At 39.3% G+C, this 15334-nt stretch overlaps 1 protein-coding gene and 1 long non-coding RNA gene across 11 annotated transcripts in view; one reads left to right on the top strand and one right to left on the bottom strand.

Moving 5' to 3' along the window:
- LOC116480506 (uncharacterized) overlaps positions 1-5719 on the top strand; it is a 58022-nt gene extending 52303 nt beyond the window's left edge. Inside the window, exons 2-3 of the long non-coding RNA XR_004251317.2 lie at positions 2911-3004; positions 3943-5719. This is a non-coding gene — a long non-coding RNA (uncharacterized LOC116480506). The remainder of the gene's footprint in view (positions 1-2910; positions 3005-3942) is intronic.
- BABAM2 (BRISC and BRCA1 A complex member 2) overlaps positions 1-15334 on the bottom strand; it is a 576872-nt gene that overhangs the window by 188922 nt on the left and 372616 nt on the right. The gene's annotated exons all lie outside the window — the stretch shown is intronic.

Here is a 15334-nt window from a genome sequence, read left to right as displayed (position 1 = left end):
TATTATAAGGCTCCAGAGCTTAGGTGAGCTATATGCTAATGTCTAATGTACTCAGTAGTGATCTACGACCCAGGAAGGTGATTTCCAAGCATCACATGTCAGTCTGCTGTCCTTGTGTAACTCCAAAGAGCCACACACAATAGGCAGAAGCAGGCACAGTGACTTGGGCTTTGATAATATTGCTGGAGTCTAACTTTCTGTGCAACTCTGCTGAATACTAAGAAAAATATGACCCTACTCTTTCCCCTAAGGGTATTCTTCACAGAATTCAAATCAAGATAGACCACAGAAAAACCAAAAACTCAGTCATGCATGTCCTGGAGAAAATTAGGTAGTAACTCCTAAACAAATCAGTACTTAGCCAACTTCAAGACAGATAGTCTTAAAGTTTAATGTGTTTTCAACTACCTATGAAGCTGGTGAAAATGCAGATTTCTGAGCCCCTAAAATTCTGATTTGGTAGGTCTGGCATGGGTTCAAGGAGTCTATACTGTTAACAAGTTCCTAAGGCCAATGCAGGTGGTCCACTGACAACATTCTTGAGAAGCACTGCTTTGGGGTTCCAGGAAGCCTGCTAATAAAATAGCAAAATTCTGATTCAACACATTCAATAAAAATTTAGAGGTCTCAAAGACAGCAATACCAGATATAATGTATTAATTTTTACCACAGTTTCTATTAAGCAGCAACTTAAGAGGCTAAGATTGGACTACTAGTTCCAAAGTTTTGACCAAAGACAAGTTGAATTGAGAAAATGTTTCAAAAATGCAATGTCAAGAAATCTACATGTATATGAAGAAAATAAGGCAGAAGAAAAGACTTTAGATAGCAAAAGTGGTTGTTATACATTTTGTATTTTCAAATACACCAACTAGCAGCTTAGAGAACAGATGTGGCAAACAATGGACCAATTTAAGGCCTATTAAGTAAAATACATAAGCAAAAATATGCCATTTATGAATAAGCCTCTCTAAGGAGGAACATCCAAGGAACAGGATCCAAAATCCTAATACGTCTTTGCATTCTTAAATGCTAAAGTCATGGGGGAGAAAAGAAACAACTCTAAGTGAAATGCTATGAGGTGTTAATGTATCAAAGTGTTACTCACTAAGAATAACACACAAAACTGCTCAAGTGATTACCACAGGGTTTTATTACAAAGACAAATAGGGATACAAGAGATATAGCTAAACGAAGAGGATGGCTTTGCAGAACAACAGAAGAACTATCTACCCACCCCCTAGCCCCCAACTAAATTAAAGACTGAACCATTGGCAAGAAATAGCATATAAACTTCCTATAAAACTCCTGGTAGAATCACCAGCCAAATGAACTGGATCTGTACTTAGGGCTCAGTGCCTAGTAGCGGATGACCATCCTTTAAGACTCAGCTCAAATCACACCTCTTCTGTGAAGCCTTCCCTTTCTTAACTCAGCAGGAGAAATTTGCTAGTGACTACAACATTGGCTTTGGTATTCAGGTATTGTACTATTTTTACAACCAAAATACCAGTATTTCTGTTGGTGTGGTAGCATGATTTCAGAGTGGGTGAGCAGCGTCATTCATCCTGAGATCTCTCCAGTTCATTCCCTGTGCCCATTCCTGTCTCCCCAGCCACTTACCCCAGACACCTTCAGAGTAAAACCGAGGAAGACTCCCAGCTCCTCCTTCCCATTATCAGCTCCTGCAATTTCTCCTCCCTGCGCCAAACCCCAAAAAGGCTGAGGTTAGACTTGGAGGAGGAGAAAGATCCCTTGAAGTTGAGGGAACTCTTCCCTGGGAAAGGGTTGGCCTACAGAGAAATCAAAGCTGGTATTGAGGCCACCAGCAAGAGCTGAGAAGCTGCCAGAGGATAGCAGTGGCCCTGAAAACTACACAGCCCTGTTGATCTGGTGTGGAAATTCTGCCAGGCCCAGGGCAGAGGGGATGTGGTCAAAGCTCTTAGAGGCACATGGCTCTTCATTCTCAATTGTTTAAGGCAAGTTTGAAATCTTGAAGAAATGGATTGCTAAATTTCAGATGTGGCTCTTTGGGGGATAGAAAAGGGGTGCTATAGACAGAATGTTATAGCTTAAAGGCCTCAGGAAAGCATCTCCACCTGAATTTATTCTTACATATTCTAACATGGTAGATTTAAATCATTCTTTGAAATAAAAACAGCCCCCTGCAGGACTAGGCTTATCACTTATTCACAGTGCCATGTAAATAATCCAGTCATCACTCCATGCAAACCTGCCCACTCTTTGGTGAGGTGTCAGTGCCTACAAACAGTGGGGGAAAATCTGTGTGTGAAGACTACCAAAAGGGGTTGGATATCTCAAGAAAGACCTGGAAACTCTTCTCTCCAAGAAAGATTTGAATTGAATTTTCTATTTAGGGAAATCCAGAGGTAGATAGGTAGCAAATGCTAAAAATTTTAATTTTAAGAAAGGGACCGAATGTTATCAAAGCATTTCTAACTATCTTGCTCTAATTTATTGTTATTCTCATGCTTATAAGTATTAGTAATTAGTTTTAACTCACTATCGAAGAATTATTGTAGAAAAACTTCACTGTAGAGAGGGAAGGGATGCTTTTTTCTTTTCATTTTTTTTTTTTTTGAGTTGGAGTTTTGCTCTTGTTGTCAAGGCTGGAGTGCAATGGCGCAATTTCAGCTCACTGCAACTTCTGCCTCCTGGTTGGTTTCAAGCAATTCTTCTGCCTCAGCGTTCTGGGCAGCTGGGATTACAGGTGCCTGCCACCACACCTGGCTAATTTTTTGTATTTTTAGTAAAGATGGGGTTGCACCATGTTGGTCAGGCTGCTCTCGAATTCCTGACCTCAAGTGATCCACCTGCCTTGGCCTCCCAAAGTGCTGGGATTACAGGCATAAGCCACCACATCCAGCCTCCTTTGTTCTTTTTTCCTAGGTATTCAATGCCTCAAGAGGAGCTGGTCTAGCTGGAGCATGTAGGCATAAAACAGGTACCAAAAATCATCTTGAGTCAGCAAAAAGAGCTGCAGGTATAGTATCTGAGAAATCAAAAACCTCATATATGTTTACTTTAGAACCTACAGAGTAAAGTCAAAAATCATAAGTATCTTTTAAGAGCCTCAGTGCACTTCACCCATCATTGACTACTATCGATAACCATCTTACCCACAAATATGATTAGAATGCTGCCTTCTGGCCTCTTAATTTCCTTAAAGAGTCAGAGCTGTGGGAGCTATTAACTCTAGGTTCCCTATCAAACTATCATTGGCAAGGACATTGAGTAGCGAGAAGCTTTTCATCATTCTCACATTGTTTTTTTAAAAAATAAATACATTTCTTTAAAGATAAAGAACGAAACTGCAGTTGCTGGGAGGACCATCCAGTTCACTTCTCATGTTTTACAAGTGGAAGAATCCAGAGAAGTGAGGTGACTTACCAGCCTTGGGTCACCTGGCTAGAGTGAGAGGTAGAAACCAGCGCCAGAACATAGAACTCCTGACTTCACCGGCTGGTGCTCTTCCTCGGTCTCACGGTCTTTCCAAGAGAGAAGCACAGCTCTTTCCAAGCAACTTTCTAACTGCTCAGGAGAGGGTGATGTCTATGAACTGGTCCTCCTTCAAGAGCCACTAAAATACTTACAGATTGCCCCATTTAGTTTACCTTAGTTCCACTTAGTTACAAGTTCAAACTTCTATCAGAACATGTGTCAACAGTTCCATGATCTTTAGAGGAAAGACAAGGGAGTGAGTTCTCTCCTTTCTGGCTGTTGTCAGGAAAAGGAAATGGCAGTACTCCAACTTTTTCCCCCTCCCCACTGTATCACCATGTATCCAAGTCATTCTTTTATTTATTACTGTAAGATACCCCGCAAAGGGCAAGAGGAAGCCATGTGGGACAGCAGATAGAACATGAGACTTGGAATCAGAGAAGGCTAGATTGTAATATTCCCTCTACTTTTCACTTGCAGGGTAGCTTGTCCGAACTATAGACAGACTTAGCTTGTCTGAACTAGAGTTTCTTCACTTGTAAAATGTAAAACATTGCCTACTCCACAAGGTTTTTGCAAGGATGAAATGAGATTCTATATGTAAAGCACCTAGTACAGTGTCTGGTTTGCATGAGCTCCTCAAAGAAATTAGTTTCCTTCTCTCTTCTGCTGTTATGGTTAAGATTTGAGACAAGTAATTTAACCAGTTAGCCTCCCCTATATAATGGAAGATAATATACACTTCTGATGAAAAGACACTATATAAAACAAAATATGATTATTAACCATCAAGATGAATACCTGGAGGCATTAATTCAATGTATAAAATATGCAAAGGTACCAATTCACTAATAAATACACTATGGCAGGAGCTTGTCCCAAGATGCCAATTTGCTGAAGGGAGAGGTACATGCTAGGGCCAAAGTGCCAGGGACACTGACTAAAGCAGCCAGAGAGGAAAGGCTACTACCCTACTAGAGATGTTCAGCACTGAGTAAAAATCCCAAGACAGCTAACAACCACCCATCAAGGAATAAGCAGAGCTAAAGGAAGTGGCAACCATACAGGCATATGGAGTGATATGGTGGAAAGAGCACAGGAAAACTGGGCCCTGGAAACCCTGTGTTCTACCTCCAGATCTGCTGCCAGTGGATGTGAGAGTTTGGCAAGTCCTTTAAAACACCTGAGTATTCATTTTAACTCTGGAAAACAGAGATGACAATGCCGGCCCTATCTAGCTTGCAAAGAGAATGTGCCTTTTAAAGTAGAAATCACAATATAAATGTAAAGTTAAACTACTGTGATTGTGCAAACATACAAAGATAGGAAATAAAAGACTAAACTAAGGAAGCCCCAAAGGGTGATGACAAGATGGGGGAATGAAGTCCATCACTCTGATTAGGACACCAGGTTAAGGTTCCAAGGAAGTAACACCGAGGAGCTGAGTCTTTGTACCCAGTACTCAGCGTGTAGACTACCATTCATTATACCAAGGGAATGGGGCAGCACTGGTTATAAACAGGCACAAGAAACATTTAAGTTATACTCAGCTTAATTTTTAAAAAATACAATCAAAACACTACAATGATAATGCTGTTACCATTTCCATTCCTTATCTTTGGAATAGTACAATGGACTTAGCATTCTCTCTTTACTGTGATGAGTGACATATTATATAACAGGAAAATGCCTTGCTATTAATAAGGAACCTAGATCATGGGGCCATAAGCTTTTGTGGACAGGCCCCTCACCCAGTTTGAGCTGGTCGGCTTTTCCTGCATGATACTGGGTCCACACAGACTACTTGGAGAGATGATCATTTATTGCAAGGACATTTGAAAACACGAGGAACAAAGGCAAGCACTTTGTGTGCACTGTGCTCACTCTGGCTCCAGCTCTCCTGACTCTGGGATGTGGGCTGGGTTTCATAAGCAAGGAGGAAAGTTGCTTAGCACTGTTCCAGGTAACGATCCAGAAGTGAGTGACAGTACAGCTCTTGTTTGCCCTGCATGTCTGTTACAGAGAGATCTGACTTGACTTTTGGGCCCTCCTGGTATATGGACTTATATTGGGTGAACTGAGCAGGTCCAATCTGCTGCGGCTGGATCACTGCTAGCTCCTGGCCCAACCTCCAGCAAGCGAGCTGCCCAACTGACAGCTACAAAAAAAGAAGGAAAAAGGGTTGGGTTCTGTCCCCCAAAATGTGGTTATGCATGTGGCAGGCACTATGGGTTGATGGACTCCTTCAGTATATTCAGTTTCCTTGGTAACCCAACTATGTACTAAATGGTTTCCATGGCAAAACACGTTCCAGAGTCCAAATAACCAACCTACACATACAATTTGGAATGCAACTTATTAGTGGGGGGCTGCCTGCACTTGAAAAAATGCGTAGGCTTAATAAACAGTCCTGGTAACCTTATTGCAGCACCAAAGCATACACCTCTGTGGAGCCCATTTAAAGGGCATCATATCAGGGAAGGGGCAGGGAGTAGGAGAGCCAAACCTAAAGTGTGCCAGACTGAGCAATGCGATACTGTTTCTGCAGTACACAGTATTCCAAGAGGTGAGATCTTAATGGGCCAGACAACCACAGAATAAGAGTAAAGTATTTCTGGTATTCCTAGAAATCTCTTCTAGGAACTGAAATAAGATTCTCAACCTTGAACAAGGTGTTCAGTCTACAATTTGAAACTCAAAGGAAAAGAAGGTATTACCTTCCTTTTCAGTTGGAGTGATAATATCCCATTAGGGGGGTATATGAAATGTAGGGAGGTGTATATTAAGTGGTCTCAATCACTAAGGGGTCATTCATCCAGCAGGCAAGGACCATGGATGCCAGATGTCCTAGACTGCACTGGACCATACCACAAAACAAAATGAGTACAACATCCACGTTGAGACATGTGTCCTATTACTAAAAGAATTTCCTAAAGGGAGGCTGGGCGCGGTGGCTCACGCCTGTAATCCCAGCACTTTGGGATGCTGAGGTGGGCGGATCACGAGATCAGGAGATCGAGACCATCCTGGCTAACATGGTGAAACCCCGTCTCTACTAAAAATACAAAAAATTAGCCGGGCGTGGTGGCAGGCACCTGTAGTCCCAGCTACTAGGGAGGCTGAGGCAGGAGAATGGTGTGAACCCAGGAGGCGGAGCTTGCAGTGAGCCAAGATCACGCCACTGCACTCCAGCCTGGACGACAGAGCGAGACTCCACTCCAGCCTGGGGGACAGAGTGAGACACCGTCTCAAAAAAAAAAAAAAAATTTCCTAAAGGGAAAAATTATAAATTTTTAATGTATTTCTTGCTACTTGTCCTTTCTTCTTTAAAACAAAAAATTAAGAGGAGGGGGGGAAAAAAATCTAAATAATGTTTTTAAAAGTTCTTAATCTGTTTAATGAGAGTTCTATCACAAAGATGTGAACTTAAGCAAATGATGTAAAAGAACATTAAAAATGATCTGTCAAAATGAAGAAGGAAGCAACTTGACTTTCTAAGACAGGACAGCACAGTGTGAACAGAGGCTCCATTCTTGGGCTTGGGAGAGTAAACCTGTCATGGCACCTACTGTAACCTTCGAGTTCAGAACCCTGTGGCCCAAAGTCAGAGACTACGTAGGCCTGCTTTTCACTCTGCAACTAACTTAGATTTTCTGTCTTACATGCCAGTAGTTAGTGATTATGTAGAGGGAAGTCATTAAGTGCAAAAATCCCTCATTTCAGATCTCCGGAAAGGCTACAGAATTTTAGGTCTGGGATGGGCAGATCCTCCAGACCCTACTCTGTTCTGCTCCTAGTCCAATTCCAGGTTTAGGTTATTCAGAAAACTTCCTTAGTTTCAGTACTCCCTTCAGGAGTCCTTAACACCTTTAAATCTGAACTGAACTGAAAAGTCCCATGTTTCTTAAAATTCCTAGAAATGGCTGAAAAATTTATACATGAGAGTTCTAGAGATTAAGATCCAAGTCAGCATCAGAATGGATTTGCTAGGGGGCTGAAGACCCCCTAGGCCTCCAGTTCTGACCAAAAGCCCAGTTCGGCCTTAAGATCCAAGAGACTGGGCAACATCCAGAGTCACTCAATAGTTGTAGCCACTCAACATTCTACAGTGGCCCCACTGATGGTACATCCTTTCATATTTTATTCGCCACTCATGTTTCCTTGTCTGTGAATCATGTTCATGGTTTTTTGCTGTCTATCAGATTTTTTTGCCATTTTCTTAATTTTAAAGAGTTCTTTATTTTGGATATGAATCCTATGCCAATTATTTTAGGCTTATAATTTGTATTTTTAAATGCAATGAGACTAAGAAATGGCAATTTGGATCTTCTATTGGGGACATAAATGATCTAATGTAGGAAATGCTAATATGCACATGGAAAAACTTTAAAATATGATGAGGGTGGGAAGCAGACAAGAATTCTAGCCAAGAGGAACTTCAACAAGTGAGCTTAAGAATAGTCTGCTGACTTCAAAGGATATCATCAAGAAAATGAAAAGACAACACACAGAATGGGAGCAAATATCTGCAAATTATTTATCTAATAAAGGTCTAGTATCCAGAATATATAAAGAACTCTTACAACTCAATAAGAAGAAAAATAAAGCAACTTAAAAACAGGCAAAAGGTCTGAATCAGCATTTCTCCTAAGGGATTTGAAAATATGTGTTTACACAAAAACTTATAACATGAATATTCACAGCAACATTATTCATAATAGGTAAAAAGTGGTAACAATCCAAATGTCTACTACCCAATGAATGGATAAATCAAATGTGGTATATTGACATACTGGAGTATTATTCCACAACGAAAAGGAATGAAGTATTGATACATGCTAAAACATGGATGAACCTTGAAAACATTATGCTAAAAAAAAGAAGTCAGTCACAAAAGACCACATATTGTATGATTCCACTTACATAAAATGTCCAGAACAGACAAATCCATAGAGACAGAAAGTAAATTAGTAATTGTCGAGGGCTGGAGGGTTGGGGAAAACTGGGAGTAACTGCAAAGGGTGTGGGATATCTTTTCCGGGATGAGGAAAATGTTCTAAAATTGATTGTGGTGACGGCTGCACAACTCTGTGAATATACTGAAAACCACTGAACTGTACACTTTAAATGGGTGAGCTGTACATGAATTACAGCTCAATAAAACTGCTGCTAACAAATAAATAAAAGAGGAGGCTGAGGCAAAAAGTAGTGAAGGAAAGGGAAAGAATGACAGAATGCCTTAAACCCAGGGTGACAATTAATTTTAGGTTTCTGCTACAGTGTATTTTCCTTTGGCCCTTAGTAGGTATCACTAAAAATGAGCAGAAAATGCAACTTGTAAAAGGCAGTGAAAGTCAGGAAAGAGAGGTAATATACAAAGCCAGGAGTCAGGCAAGGGGATGCTTGCTATTTCAGCTATTTCAGCCAAATAGCTGAAAAATATAAGGGTCTAGATTTAAACAGCAAGGGCTGAGACAAAGGAGAAGAGATGCATATTTACAGATATGAGCACATGCAGGGCTTCCTCCCAGCTTTCTGTCTGTGCTTCATCTTTCTCCTCTGTTTCAGTCCTGTCCAACACTCTCTATAAGCCACACCACACTGGAAAGATCAGTGATTCTCAAGTGTTTAGTAAGTATATAAATCACTAAGGGTACTTGTTAAAAGCACAGGTTCCTAAACCCACACCCAGAACTTTAGATTCAGAATGTGGGTGGCCCCAGAAATCCAATTTTAACCAAATCCCAACCTCATGTTGATGCAGGTGCTCTGAGGACCACACTCGGAGCACTAGTGTGTGACCTCCATGGTCCGGAGCCCCCTCCAGGGAAGTAGTGGGTAGCATGTAAGACCAAGGACTTTGGAAGCTAACAGATCTGGGTTTGAATCCTGTTGTTGCCACATACTCATTGTTGACCTCTGACAGTTACTTAACATCTGTGTGCCTTAATATCTCCATGTGTCTTCAGACACATGGTCTGCACAAGGTCTGTTGTGCAGACTGAATAAAATAATATTTGTAAGAGGTTCAGCACAGTGTCATCAGGGTTGTGGCTTCTGGATCGCTCTTGTCTGTGATTCTTGTCCCCGGCCAGCATATCACTGCCATGGCCAGTGGACATCTCACTGCTATCTCAATAAAAACTTTAGAGAAGGAGACTTAATTCAGAGTCAGTGGATCCCTAAAGCATTTGCGCTTATATACAAGGAAGTCCATGAATGTTCTGAAGAATATGCAAGATTATCTGGGGGTAGAGGGAGTTGTGGATGGTTACAGCTATCATGACATTCTCAGGTTTGAAGTGGGGTTGTGACTCAAGCAAAGTCTAGAGCTGATCCCTGAGAGAAATATTTAGCCCCTCACTTCAGATGTCTGTTTTTACATTTTCCTCACTAGCTTATCCTAAATGAATTCAGGTGACTGGTATTACCTAAGGTCCTTGTGCACAGTATCTAGAGGGAATTTCAAAAATTGGGGTCCTTGAACATTTTGAAAGAAGGATTCAGAAGAAGATGTTGATGTTGATGATGATGACAGTAATAGTAAGAACAGCAACTTATAATGCATCAGGTATTTACAATGTGCCTGGCACTATGCTAAACACTTAAACACATTCTCTCATCTAATCCTGGCAAAGATTCTTTGAGGGTTCTAGACAAAGAAACTGAGTTATACAGAAATTATGTAACATACAGTAGTTCACACGACTACAAAGTGGCAACCAGGGCCCAAACCCAAATGTTACCCCAAAGCAGTGGTCTTAACCAGTGTGTGCCTCTGCATTTCACTAAAGACTTTATCATGATGGGAGGGGCAGGTGGGTCAGGATAGAAGACAAAGAGACTGTTGAGGGTAGAGATGAAGTTCTATTTCTGAATGAACTTCAGAACTCAGGTAAGTTTCTAATCCTTTCTCTGTTTTGTCACCATAAAATGGGGGCAACAGTGGCAACCAACCTCATAGGGTTATTGAGAGAAGCGAATGAGCTAACAGGTATAGAGCGCTTAACACACGTGGCATGAGTGTTCATTGGTATTAGCCATTAGTAGTATACAGCATCCATATCCACATACATATATTTTCCTGTAGAAATAGTTAATATGGTTTTGATGTTTAGGTTTTTTCATCTTTGCATTGTATATATTTAAGGTATACAACATGATGTTTTTGATACACATAACACATAGTAAAATGATTACTATAGTAAAACAAATAATATATTCTTCACTTTCCATAGTTACTTGTGTGTGTGTTAAAAGCACCTAAAATCTACTCTCTTAAGAAATTTTCAGTATACAATATAACATTACTAATTATAGTCCTCATGCTGTATATCTGATCTCTAGATTTATTCATCCTATATAACTGCAAGTTGGTATTCTTTGGCCTACTTCTCTCTATTTTTCTACCTCTTCCCCACCCCTGGTAATCACTGTTGTACTCTCTGTTTCTATGTATTTGACATTTTGTTTAGATTCCACATATAAGTGAGATCAGGCAGTATTTTTCTTTCTATGCTTGGCTTATTTCACTTAGCATAATGTCTTCCAGGTTCATACACATTGCCTTTATTAAGGCTGAATACTAGTCCATTGTTTTATATATATATAATATATATAAATTATATAATATATGTTATATATAAATATATATATCATATATAAATTATATAATATATTACATATATAAATTATATATATTATATATATATAAATTCCTTTGTCAATGGACAATTAGGTTGTTTCCCTACTGATGACCATTTCAGTTGTTTCTACCATTTTCACCCTTAACGTTAAATTACAGGGCCAAGTTAATCTATACTTTTAAGTAAGAGTTTGAAAAAAGTAAATGAACAATCTCTGGTGAACAACTCTACCAGGGTGGAAATAATAAAGACCAATCACAAAAATGTCTATCTACACACAAATATTCTGAAGGGTTTTCATATTGAATGAACACAAAAATCTAAAATTTTAAAATATCATGCTCCATAATCTGTTTTTTTTCAAGGAATAATATATGATGATATTACAGTTAATGAATCCTTAAAAGCTCTCAAAATAATTTCCTTTAGCTTTAAAACACATTAAATTGGTTGTGCTAAACTCTGACAAAGTTAAAGTTAGGAAAAAAGTACTAGGTCAGAGGAGGAAATGAAAACATGGAAGTGTTATCACCATTTGGTCATAAACTCCGTTTCTCAGAGAAACATGGCTATAAAAATCTGTTCCAGGATAAAAACTTGGCACAAAGAAACCCAATCTGACATCATACTTTTTAAAGATTGGGGTGGAGTAGGGAGAGGAGGGATTAAAAAGTGGGAGGGAAAATTCTTTGCATGTAGGGAAAAAAAGGTTGTCCGTAAAGTACATTTTCCACTGATACATATAACTTCTTCAAATTAATGGTTTGGTTCAGCTGAAATTTGCCAAGGTAGATTTCAGGCTTTTTCAAAAATGACCTCTATTTTGTTGAAGCTGTCTATAAAAGAGAATGTTCACAGACAGGAGGTTCATTCCCTGTTATGGTCCTATTTACAATATTATGTTAACCCATCATTTGTTTTGTTTTAAACTAAAGGCTCCCCATTCATTAAGTCATTAGTGTTGCTAATGAAAGACAGCGTGTCTGAATTTTAACAAGTCTAGAAAAACTCCAATATGATCATTAGTCCCTCTATTATGGGACTCAAAATCAGACATACCAGGATCAAATTATATGCTCTTTAATAAAACTTCACACAGTAAAATCTGAAAACATTGATGTTAGACTGTTCCTCCAACAACAATAGTGTACAGAGCTCCACTTTATATATGAATTTTACACATTTAAGAGCCTTAGTGACTGCCTACTTACACCAAACTTGTAATCAAGAATCATACCATTACTTTAGATACTAAATAATTACCCTTTAAAACCATGCTGTGGACATAATATAACATACATTCTACAGCAAAGATGAAGTAGAACAACTTTATTTTTAAAATCCACCTGACATACTCCCCTATCCACATTGATATTCTGCCCTGAAAACTAAGTAAATGATGCTTTATTAATATAACAGACCAATCATTGATCATTGTCTAGATGGAAACATACTGATGTGAGAAAATTGTGGAAAATCTGAGAGCCAGGGGCCCTGGAAGAACCAGTGCTGTGAACAACATGAGCTAAATGAGGTCATGGTCCTAACACAAGAGGAAAGCTCTGAAGTGCTGGTTTCAATACCCTAGAGCCTTGCTCCTTCTGGAGTTCTTCTGTCCCCATCACGAACTAAATTAGGAAACCTAGGTGTTTATGTTGGGTGGGGAGGCATCAGAGTAGGAGAGGTCTTCGTGAATCTCTCATTCTGCAATAATAGGGATAAAAACTGCTTCCTAACATCATAATTATGTTAGCTATTGAGAGCAAGAAAAAAGTTAAAGTGTGTTCTTATTTAAGCAAATATCAATAAATATGAACAACAGAATTCTTGGAAAAATGATCATCTATTATATATCCTTTATAACAAATGTTCCCAATCTGTTGGCCTCATGGCATCATGGGGGTTTAGGGTTGCTAGAACAAGTTTACTAAATGATCACACACCAAGCATTATTTGAAGACTGAATAAATGCTCTGTGTGTGTGTATGTGTATATATGTGTATGTTATGAACTGAATAGTTATGCCCCCAAAATCCACATGTTGAAGCCCTAATCCCCAATGTGATAGTATTAGGAGGTGGGGCCTTTGGAAGGTAATTTGGTTTAGACAAGGTCATGAAGGTAGAGTCCCCATGATGGGATTAGCACTTTTACAAGAGAAGGAAGAGATATGAGGGCTTCCACTCTACTGTGTGAGGATACAGCAAGAAGGTAGCCATTTGCAAGCTAGGAAGAGGGTCATCACCAGACACCAAATATATTAGCACCTTGATCTGGAACGTTTTAGCAACCACATTGTGAGAAATAAACTTCTACCATTTAAGCCATCCAGTCTATGGTATTTTGCTATGGCAGGACAAGCTAAGACAATGCATATGTATACATATGTATATATACACACACATAGCTACATATATCTTTTATACATACGTGTTACATGTGTATGTATGCACATATACATACAGCACATATACAATATGTGCATATATACATGTATATATGTATTCATCTTTCAAGTATATAATCATACTGTTGTGATTAAAAAATACAAGTACATTTAAAAGGCATTTTGAATTCATTTATTAATATGAAATGCTAAAAGTATTACTTCTATCTCTAGGGATCAATGAATTTTTTTGAAATTTATTTTTTACTCATAGTAAAATTTACTCTTTGTGATATACAGTTCTATGGGTTTTGACAAATGTGTAGAGTTGTATATTCACCATGACAACAGAGAATAATTCTATCATTCTAAAAAAATTGCCTTGTCCTGCCTCTTTGTAGTCAAGCCCTTCTCCTATGCCCATATAAAATGTTTTGACATTAATAAAAGGTCCTCACACTTGGAAGATATTGGAATAATGGTCTCACAGTGTTGATGACCATCTGTTTTATAACCTGAAGCTACCTTTTTTATACATTGGTTTCTACTTCCATCAAGTGTCTGACATAAAGGATTGAAGGGGAAAGTCACTGAAACAACAGGATAGGAGGAATTAGAGACTTAGAGTTCAGACTTCAAGACAGTACGAAGAAATAAATGCTAGAACCTGATGATGGAAGAGATACAGGTAGAAAAAAAAGAAATATGCCTGAGAGATGCAGGAAAAGTATTGAGTTGGATAAAGCTGATGAGTGATCATTTACGAAGAAAAGTAATAAACTCTGTTTTTAAGCAAGAGAATGATAGATCAGATTTGTGTTTTCAGAAGACTACTCTGTCTGTAATGTGGCAACTAGACTGAAGTGGGGAAAAAGGAGATGCAGGGAGACCAGTTACTAGTCCTGTTTAGAGATGCTAGTAGCTCAGATAAGTCATCATAAAGGGTAGAAGTTTAATATAAAACCATAAGAAGTAAAGAAAAACAGGAAAGTATTTCAACAGCTACACAGCTAGAATATCTCTAGTATGTCATTCAGAGCACATCTGCAATCCCAGTCAATCCTTGTAGAAAACCAGACTCATCAAGACAACACAGAAAGACATCTAGCAATATGGCTAACTGCACAATCTAGAGTCCTCCTGCAACAAAACACTAAGAGGTGTTGAATAAATTTTTTTTATTTTTTATTTATTTATTTATTTTGAGACGGAGTCTCGCTCTGTCACCAGGCTGGAGTGCAGTGGTGCAATCTAAGCTCACTGCATCCTCTGTCTCCCAGGTTCAAGCGATTCTCCTGTCTCAGCCTCCCAAGTAGCTGGGACTAGAGGCGCATGCCACCACACCCAGCTAATCTTTGCATTTTTAGTAGAGGCAGGGTTTCTCCATGTTGGCCAGCATGGTCTCCATCTCTATTTTTCTTTTTCTTTTCTTTTTTTTTTTTTTTTGAGATGGAGTTTCACTCTTGTCGCCCAGGCTGGAGTGCAATGGTGGGTTCTTGGCTCACTGCAACCTCCACCTCTTGGTTCAAGCAATTCTCCTGCCTCAGCCTCCCAGCTAGTGATCCCTCCGCCTCGGCCTCCCAGAGTGCTGGGATTACAGACGTGAGCCATTGTACCCAGCTGAATAAAAATTTTTAAACATAGTTACGCTTCCTCCAAATTAAGAATAATTCCCGGGAGTACCTATCCCTGGTCCTACTACCTATGGCTCAGGTATCTGGGGCACATGGTCCACAGAAGGCTGTGAGTGTGGTGGGCACTGAGGCTTCTCAGAGAGAACAATGTCGTATGCAGTTTTCCTGCATGGTCTGTCCTATAAAGAGGCATAAAGGCTGTTGTA

This window comes from Hylobates moloch, unplaced genomic scaffold, assembly GCF_009828535.3.
Source record: "Hylobates moloch isolate HMO894 unplaced genomic scaffold, HMol_V3 SCAFFOLD_13, whole genome shotgun sequence".
Taxonomy (NCBI): domain Eukaryota; kingdom Metazoa; phylum Chordata; class Mammalia; order Primates; family Hylobatidae; genus Hylobates; species Hylobates moloch.
Note: the sequence above shows the minus strand (reverse complement) of the source record. Positions and strands in the feature narration are given on the sequence as shown.